We start from the raw sequence: 21,888 nt of genomic DNA on the forward strand, positions 1-21,888 counted from the left end.
AGACAGAATATTTCTATTCTACGTTGTTTGCAGGCAGTGAATACCTCATGAACCAATATCAAAACAATAAATAAACGACCAGTGGGGAGAATAAGTAGATCCGCAAAGGTCTGTGTCCTCTACCCTTTCACTATCTGCAAAGGGGAACCTGTTCTTTCCTGTTTGTAGACAGAGAATCTCCAGAAAACAATCCGCGAACAGTAGTTCGAGGTCAAAAAACCGTTAATCAGTGTGGGAGGGGAAAATCTCCCGAAAATAATTCGTGAACAAATGAACAATCAGTGGGGGAGAAAGATAGGCACGCTGGCTGCGTTACTTATCCTTCACTGTTTGCAAAGAGAAAGAGCCTACTGTTTCTCCTTTTGCAGACAGTGAATCTCCAAATAGGTCAACAAAGAGTAATACTAGTATTTTCTAAACAATTAAACAACTATTTCGCAATTCGTAGTGTCTACACGACCTTACCCGGACCGTATGGACAGTTTCTTATCTTCCGAATCCAGCGCCCGATCGTCCTCCTTTTCTCGTATTCCTCGCGGCACTCCTGATGGTTCCCAGTCAGGACCGTAGATCACTCGAGAGAGGTCTGTTCGGAGCCAGTGAAGTTCGGATGATCGGCTGCCAGACGAGGGTCTATTGGGCAAGAGCTCTCCCGATCGTTGCAGTCGTTCACTCTGTCGTCAGGACCTCTCCCACTGGATCCACGAGTCACTGATGGGCCCCACGCTTGGGACGCCAATTGTTAAATCTAAGGTCAGGGACAATCAATATTTGCCCGGCGGTATCGCCTCTATAACCCACAAAATATTAATCAATGAAGAGGCAGGCGCTGGAGACGGGAAGGCAGGAAACAAGGTTTATTCTCTCCGGAGGAGAACACATCAGTTCAGACAGCAGGTATCGTCACGAGGTGCTCTAACCGCATCTCTGAGGCCTGGCCTCTTATACACAGTTAAATGAATTTTATTGCAGGTAACACAGTCTTGTAATGCTTTGAAGTATGAAAGGACATCCTCTGAATCTCCCCTACAGGCCCGTTCCCACACACATTTACAGTTGAAGTCCCCACCCCGGTCACAACAGGTGATGATTATCGCGCAGCTGGACATTCCGCCGATTCACGGAATGTGGGGGTTTGATCGGATCTCATAGGGTGGGGGCTTTGATCAACTCGGGGGTCCTTTGATGAGGGAAGCTTTCTACTGTACGGGGAGGGGCAATAAACAGTATCGGCAGAGCTAGGTGTCGGCCTGGGAAAGAGGAAGACAAACGGGCACACAGAAAAAAGGGGGGGGGGGTTGGTATCAAAGGGCCTGGGACCATGAAAAGGAATGAAGGGAGGTGTCGCGCTGGGAACAGGATGGGGTTCTGAGGCAGAGCTGCGTTGAAGGGGGGTTTATGACCCAAGGCATGCGAGTGTGGGGGTTGTCAGCGTGCGGGCTTTGCGAGGGCGAAGGGCTATGCTGGGGGCCAGTGGCGTGCAGAGGGTGGTTCTGATCGAGGCACCTAAAATGGCGGGTGCACACGACAAAAGTGTGGCATCAGGGGAAAAGGCAAGATGGCGCAGATAATGTTTACCAAACCGTACTAATTTTCCACACAGCCATCAAGGATGATTCAGGATCTCTACATTTTTCAGATTCTTCCTTACTTGACTGCTTTTCAAAATATTACTCCTCTCTCCATACGCCTGAGATTAAACCGTCTTCTGATCTTATCAACTCTTTCTTGGAAAACATTCCTAAATCCCCTAAAAAATGTCCCAGATCTTACTTCTCTTGACACTCCTATCTCGGCTACCGAACTTACGGAGGCATTAGCCCTGTTACCTAAAGATAAGACTCTGGGTCCGGATGGCTTTTCTGTTCGATTTTTTCTACACTTCAAAGCATTTATGATCCCCCATATTTTGTCACTTATAAATTCCTTTTTGCTCATGGGCGAGTCACAGGGCTCTTTTACACAAGCAATGTTGTGCCTAATACCCAAAAAAGATAAAGATCCCTCTTTGTGCAAGAACTATAGACCAATCTCCTTAATAAATACCGACTGTAAAATGTATGCTAAACTTCTTGCCCTCCGCATTAACAAGGTCATTCCTAACTTAGTTAACATTTACCAATCGGGTTTTGTGAAAGGACGCTCAATTACAGATAATTCACGCACTTTTCTTAACATCATACACTTAGCCTCGAAATCTGATTCCCCTATTGCAGCTATCACTTTAGACGCTGAAAAAGCGTTCGATAGGGTAAGCTGGGACTTCATATTCGGGTCTCTGAAATGGCATGGATTCAGCTCCACTATCATTAACTTCATTAAACTTTTATACTCTGCACCTACTACATCGGTCTGGGTAAACGGTTGTCAATCGCGATACTTCCCCTTCTCAGAGGTACCAGACAGGGTTGTCCCCTTTCTCCCCTTCTTTTCATCCTAGCTCTTAAACCCTTCCTAGAGACCATCACATAAAGTTCACTGCTTATGCCGATGATATCCTCCTTTTTATCTCCAACTCAATTGTCTCCCTACCGGCCTTTTTTTATTTATTAACTGCATACTCCAGCGTCTCAGGATATAAATTGAACGTTGACAAATCAGAAATCATTCCTCTAAATAAATACTGTCTCCCTTCTATGTTTTCTGATTCTGGTTTCGAATGGACTCCTTCCCATATTAAATGTCTTGGTATTTTATACTGCAATAATCTTAAAGACCTTATTAAACTCAATCATACTGAAATTCTTTAAAAACTCTCGCCCCTTACTGATAGCTGGTCTCCTCTTTTACTTTCATTGTGGGGTAGATTAGCTACGATGAAAATGATGCTTTTCCCCATTATTAATGTTTACCTTTCCATGCTTCTTATTTCTCTCCCCAACACTTTCTTTCGCACTATCAATAGTTTCCTCATCAAATTTCTTTGGAACAATCGTAAACCCAGAATCTCATTGGCTCGTCTTCAACTCCCTAAAAATCTAGGAGGAGTTCATTTTCCCAACCTCAGACGATATCATTCTGATTTCTCTTTGAAACAAATTTGGACCTTTCTGTCCAATTCCAATGCCTTACCATGCACTGCGTGGAGTGCTTTAGAACTGGCCCAATGTTCTCCTTTCTCTCTTCTCTCAGCCATTCAGGTCACCTTACCTCAGAAACCCATGTCCTCACCTACCCTTGTTCACTCTAAGGCTTTAGTTCTCTCCTGCATTGCTGAGCACTTTTCTTCTACCACCCGCTCTTTTGATATCCCTCTTTGTTATAACAAAAATGTTAAGATGAATAATCGCGCCTTATTTTTGAAGGAGTGGATTGATAAAGGCGTCATCAGCCCCCAACATTTGAAGAAAGATTATACTTTCTTACCCTTCTCTGAGCTTCAATCTCTATATGACATCTCCCCATATCATTCCTCTCATTATAGTATTCTCAGAGATGCTCTCACATGTTATTATTATCCTGCAAACACTGGTTCCGCTTTTTTTCCCATTCACTCATCTCCCTCCCCTACCCCTATTGACTTCTTCTCCCAATTTAAAGCAGCTACCATTTATAAGCTAATATCCTATACACCTTCTATTAGAATTAAGTCCCCTTTAGAAATTCTATGGGAGAAGGACTTAGGCCTTGATCTTCCTTTATCTCCTCTGGTCCAGGATCCACACCAATTCCCGCTCAGCCAGCACAACACAGACTCTATATTATTTCTAAAATAGGTTATTTCTTACCCCCAGTGACCTTCATAGATTCAAATTACTTGACTCTCCTAAATGCTGGTCCTGCCCCCACGTTTTTATCTTCTTCATATGTTCTTCCAATGTGCCCTAATAGATACCTTATGGTCTACTATTTGGTCTAAGTTAAATGAAATTCTTTTGTCAGACATTCCTTTTCACATTGAACATGTCTTCCTTGGTAACCTCTCCCCTGTATTTGATAATCACAGGGATGTTGGCAATTGTATCAATTTATTTTTAGCTGTTACTTTTCAGATTTTTACCTTCAATTGGAAAGACACCTCAAAAATCTCCTTTCAAGCATGGTGGAATTTATTATGCCACCATCACAGAATGGACAGAGTCTACGCCACTTCTACTTCTTTGGTGATTAAAAGAGACTTATTATGGTTACCTTTAACTAACTTTTCATCTAGGAAATTAACCTAATCTTAATGTTACAATTTTTGCAATGTTATTTAATGTACTTTAACTTGGTTCTTACTATGTTTATTTCTCTATATCTCAGTCTCTCTTTGGACTCTTCTCTTTTTCTTCTCCTCCTTTTTTCTTTCTTTAAAACACCAGTTGAAATCATTCAGCAAAAAGGCTCCCTGGTTCAATGATGACCTTAAAAAATCCAAGAAGACTTGCCGCACCCTGGAGAAGAATTGGAGAAAAGAACCAACCTCAGACAACATGACCTCCCTCAAGACAGCCACCCGCAAACACCACCAACTGATTCGATCCACCAAGAAATCAGCATTTAAGGACCGCCTCGACAACAACTCTCACAACAGCAAGGAACTCTTCAATATCGTCAAAGAATTCACGAACCCTCCCGCAGCATCCAACGACATCATTAACTCCCAAGACCTCTGCAATGCGCTATCCTCCTTCTTCTACAACAAAATTGCCGACATCCACAACAGCTTCAAGAAGACTCCCAATGACCAACTCACCCCAACCCCTTCTGATCCCACCCCTCCAACTAACTACCTCAACTCCTGGAACCCAATCACCATTGAAGACACCATTCGCCTCATGAACTCAATCCACTCTGGCTAACCTTCTGACCCATGCCCCCACTACATCTTCAACAAAGCTAACTCCATCATCGCTCCCCAACTCCGCGATGTCATCAACTGCTCCTTCAACTCAGCCTCCTTTCCAGAAATATGGAAACACGCCGAACTCAGCGCCCTTCTGAAAAAACCAACAGCGGACCCCTCAAAACTGAAAAACTACCGACCCATCTCCCTCCTCCCTTTCCCGGCCAAAGTCATCGAGAAAGCCGTCAATAGCCAACTCGCAGCCTTCCTTGAATCCAACAACTCCCTGGATCCCTCACAGAACGGCTTTCGAACCAAACACAGCACCGAGACCGCCCTCATTGCGGCGACCGACGACATCCGGGCACTCCTGGACAACGGTGAAACAGTAGCCCTCATTCTTCTCGACCTCTCCGCCGCCTTCGACACTGTATGTCACAGCACCCTCATACAACGCCTCAACAACATCGGCATACAAGGAAAAGCCCTGGACTGGATCATCTCGTTCCTAGCAGGGAGAACACAGAAATTCCGACTTCCCCCTTTCTACTCAGAGCCCACCGAAGTCATCTGCGGTGTACCTCAAGGCTCCTCACTCAGTCCCACCCTCTTCAACGTCTACATGAGTCCCCTCGCCCCCATCGCACGTCGACACAACCTCAACATCATCTCCTACGCCGACGACACCCAGCTGATACTTTCCCTCACCAAAGACCCCAACACCGCCAAGGACAACCTTCATGAAGGCATGAAAGAAGTAGCCGAATGGATGAAACAGAGCCGCCTAAAACTCAACTCAGACAAAACTGAGGTGCTCATCCTCGGATCCTCCCCCTCAGCGTGGGACGACTCTTGGTGGCCTTCCGCTTTGGGATCAGCGCCCACTCCTACTGACCATGCATGTAACCTTGGCTTCATTCTAGACTCCTCTCTCTCAATGTCCAGACAAGTCAACGCAGTATCGTCCTCCTGCTTCAACGTCCTTCGCATTCTCAAAAAAATCTTCCGCTGGATCCCCCTCGAAACAAGAAAGACTGTCACCCACGCACTGGTCACGAGTCGACTGGACTATGGCAACACTCTCTACGCCGGAATTACAACAAAATTGCAGAAAAAGCTCCAGCGCATCCAAAACGCATCAGCGAGACTCATATTAGACATCCCGCGCCAAGAGCACATCACCGGACACTTAAAAAACCTCCATTGGCTCCCCGTCAACAAAAGAATTACTTTCCGCCTTCTCACCCACGCACACAAGGCCCTTTATAATCTAGGACCAGAATGCCTCAACTCCCGACTGTCCTTCTACTATCCCACCCGCCAACTAAGATCATCCAGTCAAGCCCTCGCCGCAGTCCCGCGCATCCGAAAAACCACCATGGGCGGCAGATCCTTCTCCTTCCTGGCTGCCAAGACCTGGAACTCACTCCCCACCCACCTCCGCCTTAATCAGAATCACATCTCCTTCAGGAAAGAATTGAAAACTTGGATTTTTGATAAACAATAAACCCCTCCCCCTAGCGCCTTGAGACCCTCTGGGTGAGTAGTGCGCTTTATAAATTCCTGAACTTGAACTTGAACTTTCTTTCCTATTTCTTTCTTTCCTTTTCTCCCCCTCTCCTCTTTCTCTCCTTTTTCTCTTCACGGAAAATTTTCTAAAAATACATTCTCACCTAGTACAGTTATATCTCATAAGGATTATGAACAATACTGTTTTTAGTCCATGATCCACGTTATTAAGTTTCCTGCTTCTCTAGACTTTGTTATTATGTTTTACATTGTTTTATAATCTCAAGAAAGCATCTTAAACTCTAAAAAAGAAGTGTTCAAGATTTACATTCCAACATAATTTCTGATGAATTAGATAAGGGAATGTAAGAATTGTCTTTATCTGTTGTGTCAGTTGAGTATTTAAATATTAATAATGTACATTCAGATAAAAGGTGTGGGGATCCCTTTGTTCAAGTATCCATTCAGTCTCATGAAATTCCATTGCTCATAGATTCAGGAGCCAGAATTCCCATCATTTTAATTGCTAAATTTAAACAACCTTGGTCCAAAATGGTTTTACTTCCTCCTGAAGTAATTACCTCTGTGTTTGAGGGCAGCAGGATTGATCTTGCAGGCTATTTTTGGGCTGACATTACTTTTCAAAATACAAAAATCCATGTCAAAGTGTATGTCATCCTCAAAGGCATAAATGTTTTAGGATGGTGGCACCAGGCTGAATTTGGTAGGATCCTAAGACCTGGTCAGAAGAATCTTGTTTCTTTAATTAATTCAGTTTCTGATTCTTCTCAATGGAAAGATAATGTTCATGTCCTTATATCTAGTGTTATGCTGTAATAGAATGTTGGATAACAGTGGATGAGAACATCAGCTTCAGTTGGTGCCGATCCTCTGGGCCTGTTAGACCTGTATTCTTATGCTTGAATAAATCTTCCTGCTCAACTCTACATGTGGTGGATACAATCTTTACATGTCTCTGATGCTTCATTGACTAAATTAGGCAAAGTTATGAATCACTGCGTCTACTCAATGAATTATTTCTTCGTTTCCTAGCAAACAAATTCACATATTTACAGGGTAAATCTTTTGGGATCAGTTTAATTAACTTTTCCCAAACCTCATCTAAATTATCGCCAGTCCTTCCCTCAGGATCTGATACAGCATTATCATTCATTATACTAGATTATGCAGTTGATTTGCAAACTATTGGCCAATAAAGAGAGGGTCGGATAAACTAAACAGATTCGTCCTGATCAAAGATTTTACCCTGGAACTTACTGCTAGATGCATCAACGTTCGATTTTGCGAGTCCTTAACTGCGAAGTTTAAGGATTCGCATTTAGGGACTCGCAAAATCAGATGCATGTAGGATTTGCTAAAATACAAGCAAATCCTAAATATTCCTTATCTGCGACTCGCAGAGTGCGATTCGCAAATAAGGAATGACATCTCATTGATTCCTATGGGCCAAGAGGCCCATAAGAATGAATGGGGAGGAATTCTCAATTTGCGATTAGCAATTATCTCATCGCAATTTGAGAATGCGATTTCAAGGATGACGGGTGTCCAAAGGACACCCTGTTGCACCCTGTAAATTGACCTGGACACTGGTATTGCGCACACACATGTCTCAAGGACATGTGTGTGTGTAACATACAACTTTGAAAGATGCACTTTAGTGCATTTTTCGCTATTTACCATGATCGTTGATTTCACGGTAAATAGCGACCCCTATCAGCAAAATCGCTAGCTATTTTACATTCATGCATTGCATTTAAGGAATCTCAATTTGAGATTCCTTAAATGCAATCGCAAATAGAGATTTATGCATTTGGGATGATGCATCCCAAATGCATAAATACCGGTCGCAGAGAGGCAGATTCTGAGAATCTGCCCCTTTCCGAACTGTATTTCGCTTGATGCATCTAGCTGTTAGTCTCTGAAATGGAAGTCAAAACCCTACAGCAGACAAAGGCTGTAGGCTGTCCCTGAGGAAGTAATCTCAAAAACAGATATACATTCCACAAGTCACTGCTAGAGCTGTTGGTTTTGGTGAGAAAACCTCAAATGTGGAAAAGGTGAATTTCGAACCAAGTTAAGTCCCTTGTCAGCGAAGACTTATGGCACCTTCACTCGGACAAGATTTTTTCATTGGGACAGGTCCAAAGAGGGTTTTAAGGAAGGTTCTTTCAATCAATCAATCAATCATGAAATTTGTAAAGCGCGCTACTCACCCGTTAGGGTCTCAAGGCGCTGGGGGTGCGGGGTGCTGCTACTGCTCAAAGAGCCAGGTCTTTAGGCGCCTCCTGAAGCTGAGGTGGTCCTGGGTCGGTCGTAGGTGGGTGGGGAGGGAATTCCAGGTCTTTGCTGCCAGGTAGGAGAATGATCTTCCTCCGGTGGTGGTTCTGCGGATCCGTGGGATGGTGGCCAGAGCGAGGTTGGCTGAGCGGAGCTGGCGGGCAGGGGTGTAGAACGTGAGTCGGCTATTGAGGTATTCCGGGCCCAGGTTGTGGAGTGCTTTGTCTGCGTGGGTGAGCAGCCTGAACGTGATCCTTTTGCTGACGGGGAGCCAGTGAAGATCTCTCAGGTGGGTTGAAATGTGGCTGTGGCGGGGGATGTTAAGGATGAGTCGTGCGGAGGCGTTTTGTATTCGCTGGAGACGGTTCTGGAGTTTGGTGGTTGTTCCAGCATAGAGGGCGTTCCCGTAGTCCAGTCAGCTGTTGACGAGGGCCTGGGTGACTGTTCTTCTGGTATCGGTGGGGATCCATCAGAAGATCTTTCGGAGCATGTGCAGGGTGCTGAAGCATGAGGAAAAGACGGCGTTGACTTGTTTGGTCATTGTGAGTGACGGGTCCAGGATGAAACCCAGGTTGCGTGCGTGGTCTGTGGGTGTTGGTGCGGTGCCCAGTGTGGTAAATAAATAAATAATACCCTATTTTTTAAATGCATAAATGAATAACAGATAGCTCAATAAATAAGAGTCAAAATTCGAGGTAGTAGGAGTTTTGCAGGTTTAATACAGCATAAGGACAGGAACAGGACAACCTGCACAGGAATAGGATGGCAAGCCCTGGCAGCGCTGCCGTGGTCAGAATCTGGACAAGGGATAACCTTTTAATAACAGTACATGAGCATATATACATAGCGCAAACACATAGCATTACATTACAGTAGGCGTAACAGTGGGTGGAGCAAGAGGCGTGACGCGTAGCAGTCGCGAAAGATAAGGGCGAAAAGAAGGTGTAACAGGGCGTATACATAGACATGTGATGCAAATGTAACAGAATATGTCATGAATGGGCGGAAACATTGAAGGGGGATACCTAAGGAGCCGGGACCTCTAACCTGGTGGTGCGCGCAAACTGGCAATGACGTGTTACTAGGAGAAACTGGGGGCTATGAACTCTGTGCTAGGAGCAGAGACTAAAGTCTGGAGAGTCAGGGCGACATGTACCCAAGCAGTATCTAGTATCTGATGTTTAGGGAACACGTTGATATAAACTAGAAGTCAGGAGGGGAAAAGCTAACGGACTCTAAGACTGAAGCATGCATTATTCTACATGTAGTGCGTGATGAAGAATATTAAATGACCATTAAATACAGTATTTCTCTTACATGGAGACGCGAAGGCTAGACAATGACGGAACTATTGATGCAGTTCAGTAGCTTAGGAATGCAGAGAAGGAGGACTGAACTGATAACTGGAATCATAACATAGGGCCAGATGTAGGTAGGCTTTTACCGGTCGGTAACGGCCGAATTCGGCCGTTACCGACCGGTAAAAGGCATTTGAGATGTAGGGGGCAGAATCGGTAATTTTACCGTTCTGTAAATTTACCGATCTGTAATTTTACAGAATCTGTAAATATACCGGTCGGTAAATTTACAGAACGGTAAAATTACCGATTCTGTAAAATCGATATGTAGGTGGGACTCTGATGAGTCCCACAAGGCCTAAGAAATCGGTATTTTACCATCAAATTCAATTTGATGGTGAAATACCGATTCAGGTGAGCATGCAAATGTGTGCATGCACACCTGTGCCATATGGCAGGCAGACCTGCCCTTAGGGCATGTCTGCCTGCCATATGGCCCCCGAACCTTTTTTGGGGGTGCTAGAGGGTGTCAAAGTGACACCCCCTGCACCCTTGCTAAAAATCGGTATTTACCGATCGGTAAATACCGACCTGTAATGCCCCATTCATTCCTATGGGCTTCAAAGCCCATAGGAATGAATGGAGCATTACAGGTCGGTATTTACCGAATCGGTAAATACCGACTTTTAAAGAATCGGTAAATCCACATCTGGATTTACCTACATCTCGGTACATCTATTTTACCGACTCTTAAATACCGAATCGGTAAAATTCGGTATTTAAGTGTCGGTAAAATAGATTTACCTACATCTGGCCCATAGTCTTGGCAGACTCAGAAGCAAAGCCAGGCTGCACCGGGCACTGCGAGGCAGGAAGTAAGTGAAAGGTCGAGGATACAGGTGGGGGCTGGATCGCTCCTCAGCGAGGGTTCAGGAGACAGGAGCTGAATCTGATGTCCGGGCTCTTTTGAGGCCTAGAAACGGGGACTTTTTCAATGAAATAACGTGCACACTGAGAAACGTGGCAACGTAGCTTTACATAGGCCTGATATTCGTAGTATTCACGAGGACTGGAAACTGACATACTAGAGGTGGACACAACTATAATTGCGTCTTTAATCAAACATGGAGAATACATATGCATATTAATCATGCACACATAACATATGATGGATGACACGTAGGGACACAGAACATGGCAAAATTTACTTTTCCACATTCCCTCCTTGTCACTACGTTTCCATCAGGAAACATCAATATTCATGATACCATCTATCATTTCATACAGTATCATTTGCTCATCTCGAATTGTCTTGGAACGGGATTTAGAACGGGGCTTGGGACTAGGAATACAAGAGGTAGCACAAATGCCGCAAATCGCAGGGCCACATTGTATACAGAGGCAGCAGCTGAATATGATCGCTACTGCAATACCTAGAAAGGACAATATTTTCCATCCCCAGGCGGAAATTATATTCCAGAACCAACCGGACCATGTCCAGGTGCCTGGATCTTGGTGTAACAGATGGGCAATTTTATGGAGTCTGGTTATAGCTGAATAAACAGACGGCGCGTTATTTGGAATGAAAATGCAGCAACTAGATCCGATGACTCTACAGGCCCCGCCCCTATCGGCCAGTATGACGTCAAGGACGAGACGATTCTGGAGCACGACAATTCTCATAAAGGATTGCTCTTCGGTTAAATTACCTAGAGCAGAAGTAGTCTCAATCACTACTGCTTCAAGTGTTCTGGTTAATCTACGTATCAGTTTACTATTTACAACAGTACCTAAGTAGGGGAAGACACCTTTATTGATATCTATGTATTGCTCTAGAGCAGTTTCAGTATAATCGACAATCGGGAGGTCTCTCTTGTGTCTAGTATGTACTAGGTGGGAATTCCTATGATAGTCAGGTGGGGCTAGGAAAACTGGTGGCAGTAGGAAGGCAATGTAACATGTTCCATCCCAATCAAGGGGCAGACGAACATATGCGGTCTGACCACAAACAAAATAAGAATGACGTGAAGCTTTGAAAATAGATTTCCTACTGTCACTATACTTGACAATAGTATTACAATCACTATGTCCTACATGTACAGAACCATAATTTCGGACACATAATTCACCTTTGACTGGTAATACTGAAATAGCAGGTAAGTCTGGAGTGGTATCAGACTGAACATTCAGGACCATAAAATTCGACGAATAGTTACCTAAATTGTACACTTCATTTTCTAGATCTAAACCTGTTCTGTGGGGGAGACCTTGCTTGTCTGGAAAACATGTACTGTTAAGAAAAGACATATCTGTTGAGGATGACGTCAACGTGGACCATGCTCCACACGAACCATTATGTGAAAAAGGATAAGGAAAAAGTGGCAGAACTCCTTTTGGTGTCTGGAAAGGGGGGAGTCGACCACACACCCAACAATTAGTGGCATTGCTGGTCTGGTGTGAATAATGTAACATGCGGATAAAAGTATTATTTCGCATTGCGAGGCGGTATGAGAATTCATGAGGAGGCAGATCACTAAACGTGTGCTCTACTGTAATATTAGAAGGCTTATTTACATGAGGAACTGGAAGATACAGATAGAACGCATAACTGGTGCAGGAAATCATAATGCTGAGAAATAATATGAAACTTAGAAAAACGATACATCGGATTGAGTTTTAACTAACTCTCTCACTATGGGGGTCTATTTTATACATGTCAGAAACAGTCTAACCGTTTCACCTAGGGGAGGACTTATACAATCAAACTGACTGACTTATTTTACTAGACCGGAGCTTTAGCTTGTACTCCTGCTGCGGAGTTTTCTCTAACAGGGGAGGGGTTGTAGTAACAATGTCATTTGCGGGACAGTCCTTGAGAACAATATTTTGGCAATTCTTTAAATCCTGGGAAATGTTCTTGGAGACGGGCTTTAATCCATAAAAATTTTTAACGTGCGAAAGGTGCACCCAGCCTTTGCGTCCTTCCAACTTCACGGCTGTACGGGTGGTGAGGAGGACTTGTCGGGGCTCCTTCCAGCTTGGCTCCAGCGGACTTGATCTGTCAAAGTTGCGGACAAGAACCATTGATCCCGGAACGATTTCATGCGGTGCCACCTCGGTATTGTCTGGAAATGCGGCGGCAACCTGTGAACGAGTTGAGGGCAGACATCAAGGAAGCTAGGTAATCTGTCAGCATATTACTTGAAACATCGGTAATACTTCGGGGTCTAGGAGTACCCCACATATTTGGGGGGCGGCCGAATACGACCTCGTACGGGGACAGACCTGATCTGGAATGTGCGACCATGCGCATATAAAACAAAGCAACTGGCAGAGCTACTAGCCAGTCCACACCTTTTTCTTTACATATTTTGGCGATTCGGATTTTCAGAGTCTGATTATGTCTCTCGACGAGACCGGCTGCTTCAGGATGGCGTACACAATGAAACTTCCACTGGTACCCTAACAACAGGGAAACATGCTTCATGAGTTCAGATGAGAATGGCTGACCATTGTCAGAATATACGACTCTAGGGAGTCCATAACGAGGGAAGAACTCACGAACCAACTGCTTGGCAGTGGTCGCGGCTGTGTAATCTGGGACTGGATATGCTTCTGTCCACCTGGACAAAGCGCATACAACTACAAGGACATACTTGAAACCTCGACATCGCTCCATCTGAATGTAATCCATCTGGAGGACCTCAAAAGGGTGGTCAGGAGGCTGGAATCCACCTTGTTCCACCGGGACACTTTTACCTGGATTAAACTGACAACATATCATACAGGTACGGACTTTCTGCTTGGCTGCAGCTCGTAAATGCTTGTTGAACCAAATGTTCTGGATACTGTCTAACATTGCCTTTTCACCTAAATGTGCAGGACTATGTGCGGTATTAATAATGACTTGAACCATAGAGTCGGGGAGAAACCAAGTGGCTCTACCCTTCGTTAACCATCCTTGATCTGTCTGGACCCCTCCTTGTTCGGACCATTTCTTAATTTCTTCGGGAGTAGCATGTAACTGTATGTCTATGACATCTTGTGTAGGGTCCTTAACTGCCATACATGTAGTCGGACCTGGAGTATGTGTCTGTGTCGGATTAACTTGAATGTCTGGAGTCTGTGCTGTAAGCTTGGCTGTGCGATCTGCTAGATCATTGCCTTGGGAAATAATGTCAGTAACTTTCGTATGTGCTTTGCATTTCATGATAGCAATGGATGTCGGTAAATGTATTGCATCTAACAGAGCTTGAATAAGGAGACCATGCTGAATCTTGGTTCCATGAGAAGTCATGAAACCTCTCTCCTGCCAGAGCACTCCGAAGTCGTGGACGACTCCAAATGCGTAGCGTGAATCTGTGTAAACATTAACTTTCTGGTTCTTGGCGTATATGCAGGCTTGTGTCAGAGCAACTAGTTCTGCTGCTTGAGCGGACAGAGTGTCAATGCGGTGTGTCTCAATAACTTCAGTGTCAGTAGTCACTGCATACGCGGCGACTAGTTCTCCTGTACTTGTTCTCATACATGAACCATCCACATAAAGTGTCAGGTCGGGATCTGGTAATGGAATATCTGTCAGATCTTGTCTTGGTTTTGTCGTAATGTTAACTACTTCCACACAGTCGTGTGCGGCAGAATTTGAATTAACTGATGGCAACAGTGTAGCAGGATTAAGGATGTTGCAGCGTCTGATTTCTATGTGTGGCTGGAATAGTGTCAGTTCATAACCAGTTAAACGTGCAATTGTCAAGTGCTGAGTTTGTGTTCGATTTAAAAGAACTTCCACGGAGTGTGGAACTTGTACTGTCAGGGAATGTCCTAAAACTATGGAATCACTTTGTCTGATAGCTAGTGCTGTGGCTGCAACTGACTTGAGGCACGCAGGCAAAGCCTGGGCGACTGGATCTAATGTGCTAGAAAAATAAGCACATGGCTTGTATTGTCCTGCTTGATCTTGTGTGAGAACAGATAAAGCTGTACCTTCGCGTTCAGTGACGAAAAGTGTAAAAGGCTTACTGTAGTTCGGTGTAGCTAGAACTGGAGCTTGGCATAAAGCTTTCTTTAACTCGTTGAAACTAAGTGTATGTTCAGATGTCCAAGGGAGAACAGTCGGTGCGGCTGCCTCCTGTGTCGTTAACTGTATCAGTGGCTTGGCTAGAAATGCATACTGCGGAATCCATTGTCTACAATAAGAAGTAAGGCCAATAAAGGCACGTACCTCCTTCTGGGTCCTGGGCTGAGGAAGACTCGCTATCAACTGGATACGGTCTGGTGTCAACTGCCTACCCCTCTTGGACAGTAAGTGTCCCAAGTAGACCACTTGCTGGACACAGAATTGAAGCTTCGAAGGGGACACCTTGTGCCCCATCTCGGCCAGGAAATACAGAACCGTCAGTGACGCTCGTTCGCAGTCACGTTCAGAACGGGCTGTGATCAGTAGATCATCGACATACTGGAGCAGGGCAGTGTCAGTTGGCATGTGAATGTTGTCTAGTTGTCTCTTAAGTGCTTGACTGTAAATACTAGGGCTTTCTGTGAAACCTTGAGGAGCTCGTGTAAACATATAGCTCCTTCCATTTAAACAGAATCCGAAAAGAAACTGGCTGTCTGGATGAATGGGGACACTAAAAAATGCATTCTTAAGGTCGATTACAGTAAAGAACATGGCTTCGGAATCAATGGCTGTCAATAGGGAAGAGATATCTGGAACAACTGGGTATTGAGGAATAATACATTTGTTAAGTTCTCGTAGGTCAATCACTAGTCGATATACTGGGGGTGCATTTGGATCAGTACGTTTCATGACTGGAATGATCGGAGAGTTGCATACATTGGAGTCAGTTTCTACAACTACTCCTTGAGCCATGAGCTCGTCAATAATTTTGGATAAGGCTGCTACAGCCTCAGGTGGCAATCTATACTGTCTGATTCGTGGTAACACTACACCTGGTTTGAGAGTCACACGATGGGGTGTGATTTGCATATAACCAACATCAGTTGGACCTTGCGCCCATAAATGCTGCGGGACATTAGACAGTCTGGGATCAAAATCTCGTAATACATAGTGACCCTTAAAGTCACGTAGGAACAATCGTATTCCCTCTGGGGAACAGCATATAACTGCACCTAACTCTTTCAGTGTTTTAATGCCTAATAGATTTTCTGGACATGACTTAGTAAGTAACAGATCAGTAGTGCGGGACAATGGACCTACTTCTAGAGTAACTGGCTTTGAGATCTCATTTACGATAGGCTTTCCTGAAAATCCAAGGGAAACATTTCTTGAGCCTGAGAGCGGAGCCCCTGGAACTTCAGCGTGACTAATTGTGGTCCTACTTGCCCCTGTATCAATCAAAAACTTTCTATCTTTCCCTAATACTTGACTGTGAACATAGGGACCTTCTTGATCTACAGGTATCTCGATGAGAGGCAAGCCTACCTCCCTCTCTAGGCTGTTTCATGAATACTGCTGATACTCTGGATACTCAGACTGTACATACTGGTACATCTGCTGTGTAACGTGCTGTGTTGCAGCAATAGGCTGTGGTGCTGTAACTGTCTGTGGTGCATTCTGTGACTGAGGAGTCTGTGAAACTTGTTCTTGTCTAGGCGGACGTGGTCTTTCTTTAGTCTTACCAGTAGCTATGTTATGTTTCAGAACTGCACACTCGTTTATAAAATGACCTGGCTGTTTACAATAATTGCAGTTCCCTTTAACGGGAGCTGCAGGATGACTGGCTTGACTCGGACCCCTCTTCTGACTGTCTTGAGGAACAGATTGTGCAACTAGTACTTTCATTTTCGTATCTTTTATACGTTTTCTCTCATGTTCTTGCTCTTCTCTGATTCTATTCTGGTGGTATTGGAGCATCTGCAACATCTGGGACGGGGTATTAGCTTGCCAGGTACTTTCGACTTTCAGAACTCGGTTTTTAATTGGTGGACTTGAATTCTCGACTAATTTAGTAACAAAAAGGTGAGGGTACGACTCACTACTCGTCTTGAGACCACTGTTAATGCTAAAGCATTTTTCAAATCTAGAATAAAAATCACTAATGTCTTCTTCTTGTTTCTGTTTACAGGCTGAGATTGCATCCCAGTCTTCCTTTTTCGTTGTTAATAATCTAGGTAAAACTTGAATTAATAATTCAGGTAATTCTTTACATTTCTCTCCGAGACCAGTACCTGGTACTCGTATCTTGTCTTCAGCTTCTAGGACTGCCCAATCTATCTTTTTCTCTCCCACCTCCCATTCTTTTTCTTTGAGCTTTTCATACACCCCTGCGGGCAACAGAACCTTTAACATTTTAATTATATCCGGGTACGTGTATTCTCCCATACGGAGCATGTCTTTTAATTCTCTATGGAACCCTGCTGGATCTTTATCATGGCAGGGAATTAATTTCTTCATCTCTAGAAGTTCCATCTTTGTAATCGGAGTGTATACAAACACTCGCTGCATTTCGCCACCCGTTCCTCTGACTGGGTGGACTTCTCGTAACGGATTCTGTCTGTCTATGTAAAATGGTTTACTTTCTGGGGGTGAGACATGAACGAAATGCGGGTTCAGGAATGTTCTATATTTGTGACGCTGTTCTAGAATGACACTAATTAAATCGGTACCTAGACCTCTCCATTTGTACTGGAGTAACTCGTTCAGGATATCATGTAACGGACCTGGATCAGAATGCTGACCCTCATACAATGTAATGAGGTGCTGGATCATATACATACCCACCAGTCGCTGCTCGGCTGGGGGCAGTTTCAGAAACATTTGTGCCACTATTTCGTCTGGAAAAGTGGTAGAATCAGTAATCCATCGGACTGCTGACCGGGCTAGTTCTTGTTCATGCATAGTACTTAACTCGCTATAACCGATTCGTGATTTCAGAATGTGATCGGTAGCTTGGAATACTTGTTCTAGGGAACCTTGTTCTGGTGCTGAATGATGGAAAGTGGACTTGGGTTCTAGACGTAAATGGCGATCTGGAAATCTAGGTTTTCCTACATACGCTATTCTGGCGGAATTCTCGTCGTCTATCTCTTCAGTATCAGAGTTACTTTCTTTCTCGCTTACTTGTGCTGCTTTACGTTGTTCGTGTATCTTTATTATTTCTCTACGGATTTTCTTGTACATACTCTCCATAGCACTGATAGTCTTATGCTTACCCTCGGCTATACTATTACTCCACTTCATCAGGGCTTTCATTTCGGCCTTATTATTGGACGGGTAATCTTGTTCTCTTATTAGACAATTGATCAGGAACTTTAATATCATGAGCTGGGTCTCAGCTTTCCTGTGCGACATGACGTCACTAATACTTTCTGGATCTTCCCCTGTACGGATGAAACAATATATTCTGTCTAGATCTTCCTTCATATCTGGTAGGGTGACCAGATACTCGGCCACATTTCTTACGCGTAATGAATATAAAACCATATCATCTTCACCTGGGACTGGGTCATAACAGCATTCGGCAAGGGATTTTCTTATTTCTGCAACGGACAGTCTGGGCGTACGTTGTGACGCTTGCATATGTAATGCGGCTGCATCTAAACGCTTATGTGGCGGCGGGGTTTGAGGAGGACCTCCTCCTGCGGCCCCTAAACTGGAATCATCAACTGACGCTTTTCGTCCTGGCAGGGTGGGAAATTGAAATGCGGGCTGGACTTGTATGGCGGGCTGAACCGGGGGGACTGCAAAGGGTACCCCGGTGTCTGGAGGAGCAGGAATTACCTGATTTACAGGGACTGGCGGAGCAGGAACAGGATTTGCATATTCCGGGACTGTGTCGTCCAAATAGGACGAGATGAAAATATCAGCTGCGGTCTGTTTGTGACGTAACTTGATCGGAACTAGTGGTGGCGGAAAGTTACTGGATGCCTCCGGGGACACAGAACATGGCAAAATTTACTTTTCCACACCAGTGCCGAGGGCCACCAGGAGTTGTCCCATGCTGAGGGGGATTGTCCGAGGATGAGGACCTCAGTCTTGTCCGAGTTGAGTTTGAGGCGGCTGTGCTTTATCCAGTCAGCTACCTCCTTCACTCCTTCCTGGAAGTTTGAATTGGCGATGGCTGGGTCCTTGGTAAGGGAGAGTATGAGCTGGGTGTCGTCGGCGTAGGAGATGATGTTGATGTTGTGTTTTCTTGCGATGGTGGCGAGGGGCTCATGTAGATGTTGAAGAGTGTTGGGCTGAGAGAGCATCCTTGGGGTACGCCGCAGATGATTTCAGTTGCCGAGGATCGGAAGGGGGGGAGGCGGACTCTCTGGGTTCTGCCGGTGCGGAACGAGGTGATCCATTCCAGAGCCTTCTCCTGGATGCCCGTGTTGTTGAGGCGGTGTACTAGGGTGCGGTGGCATACGGTGTCAAAGGCTGCAGAGTTGTCCAGGAAGATGAGGGCGGCTGTTTCTCCGTTGTCCAGCAGGGTTCTAATGTCGTCAGTGGCTGCGATGAGGGCGGTCTCGGTGCTGTGATTTGCTCGGAATCCGGACTGGGAGGGGTCGAGCAGGTTGTTGTCCTTGATGAAGGCGGTCAGTTGTTTGTTGACGGTCTTCTCGATGACTTTGGCTGGGAAGGGGAGAAGCGAGATGGGCCGGAAGTTCTTGAGGTCCCTGGGGTCGGCGGTGGGTTTTTTCAGGAGGGCGTTGATCTCAGCATGCTTCCAGCTTTCTGGGAAGGTGGCTGACATGAAGGAGCTCTTAATGACGTTCCGTAGGTGGGGTGCGATGGTGATGTCGGCCTTGTTGAAGATGTGATGAGGGCATAGGTCTGCGGGGGAGCCGGAGTGGATGGTGTTCATGATGTGGATGGTGTCTTCACTGCTGATGGGGGTCCAGGAGTTGATGGTGGTGGTGGGGGTCGTTGGGCTGGTGTCTGGGGGTGGAGATTGGGGTCCGAAGCTGTCGTGTATGTCTGTGATCTTGCGGTGGAAGTACGACGCGAGGGAGTTGCAGAGGTCTTGCGAAGGGTTGATGTCGTTGTTGCTGGCATCAGGGCTCGAAAACTCTTTGATGATGTTGAAGAGTTCCTTGCTGTTGTGGGTGTTGTTGTCTAGTCGTTCCTTGAGCGACTTCCTCTTGGTGTTCCTGGATCTGCTGGTGGTATTCGCGGGTGGCGGTTTTGAGGGCTGTCATGTTCTCCGATGTCCGTTCCTTGCGCCAGGTCTTTTCGAGGGTGCGGCAGGATTTCTTTGCGGCTTTGAGGGCGTCTGTGAACCATGAAGGTTTTCTGGTGGTGGTCTCGCTGTGGGTGTTTTTTAGTGGGGCGAAGTCATCTGCGCAGTTGGTGATTTCAGGTGCCACACCTATGGTTGGCAGGCAATAGCTTGTTGGTGAGGGTTAGGCCTAGGTGATACTTAAATTAGGTTCATATAATTCACTTAATTTAAGTTGCACTTGTTACATGATGTGTTCAAATTCATACCATCCTGTGTAATGTACAGCAAGTAAGTACTGTATCACTGTGATTGTAGGAGGTGCACAACACTAATTTATTCCAAAAAAGTTTAGATATTTTGAGTATTAGGGTAAGGTGCTCCAACAGGTAACTTATCCGACCTGTACGTTCCTACTTAACCCTTAGTTTGTGCAAACATGCATCATGAATGCATCCCTGGTGTGGGCACACTTTAGGTTCTTTTTATGAAAGACGCCACACAGTTTTTTTCTGTTCTTTTAGTATTTTTCCATGTTTATTTATAAGATCTTTTTGTATATCGAGTTCATCATCACTGTATTATCCATATATCCAACATCTTAATGCAAAGCTCCGATGCATTTCGGGCTGTCATGCCCTTTCTCAAGGAGCTCTAACGAATCAAAAACAAATTAAATATAGCCATCACATATCTCTAATGTAAAGCATATCAAAGCATGTCAAGACAGTCAATTGGATATATAAAACATTTATCACATGCCTAAGTTTCTGGAGTGTTCGGGGTTTAAAAGTGCTTGTTACGTTAGTGTGAAGTGAGCCGAGAGGTTAAAACGTGAGAAAGTGTTCGATTTGAAATACATGCACAGCACTTATGTGTCTGAATAGCCCAGACGATATGGGCCTCTCAGCCCACATATCAGCAGGCACTCTTGATGTACAGGGCTGAGTGAGGCAGCCCCCTGGCACTTGGGACGGAGCTGGTCTGGCCGTGGGTGATTACTAGGTGCAGATCGCTCCTAGGGCCTTGAACCTTTGCCTCTCTGGGAGAGTCTGACGTCCTTGAACCTCATCTGGAGGTTCTTCCTGGCTATACCCATGTGGCTCATCTATGACTGAAGACTGTAAGTGGCTCTGGGAGATACTGGACACTTGGCTAAGTGCTCTTTAGCACCGAATGGGGCATGGCGGAGAAGGGCATTGGACTTACACTGGTATGTCTGTCTATTGAGGTGTACTGATGAGTTGCTGGAGCGCTGTCGCAGCTTGACGCCTGGCATGCACACGAGAAGGAATAGGGGGCATTGCTATCCAGGGCTCCCAGGACATATAAGAGGTTCCATGTTGCTGCAACCCCTGTACCTACTACCCTGGTGCTTGACTGGCACAGAGAATCTGTTGCTGGCTTGATCCCTATACTAACATTGAAAACTACAAACATACAGCAAAAACGAAGGGTGACGCCAAATTCTGGTTGGCCCATTCTGACTTGTGAGAAACATGGGCAAGACCACCCGCAGAAAGGATCAAACCCGGGAGGCATGGTGGGCCCCCGACTGACACATGCTCTGAGTTGAAGGCACCAGAACGGCAGAGGACCTTACGGTGCAAGATGTTATACTGGCTATCACTTCCCCCCAAGAGGCATTGGAGACTGACATAAACACCATGCGCTTGGATCTGGCTCTCTTGGGCAAAGTCCACAAGCGCCTTGTGAAACATGTCATCACAAATGAGAGCACACTGGCATATATATCCCTAGCACTCACCTCGACCACCAAGAACATGACTAAAAAGTAGGCTAAAATTTGAATATGAGAACTGCAACAATTTGGTGGTGAGGATCTCCCCAGACT

The sequence above is a fragment of the Lissotriton helveticus genome, chromosome 2_2 (genome assembly GCF_964261635.1).
Source record: "Lissotriton helveticus chromosome 2_2, aLisHel1.1, whole genome shotgun sequence".
In the NCBI taxonomy this organism is placed as follows: domain Eukaryota; kingdom Metazoa; phylum Chordata; class Amphibia; order Caudata; family Salamandridae; genus Lissotriton; species Lissotriton helveticus.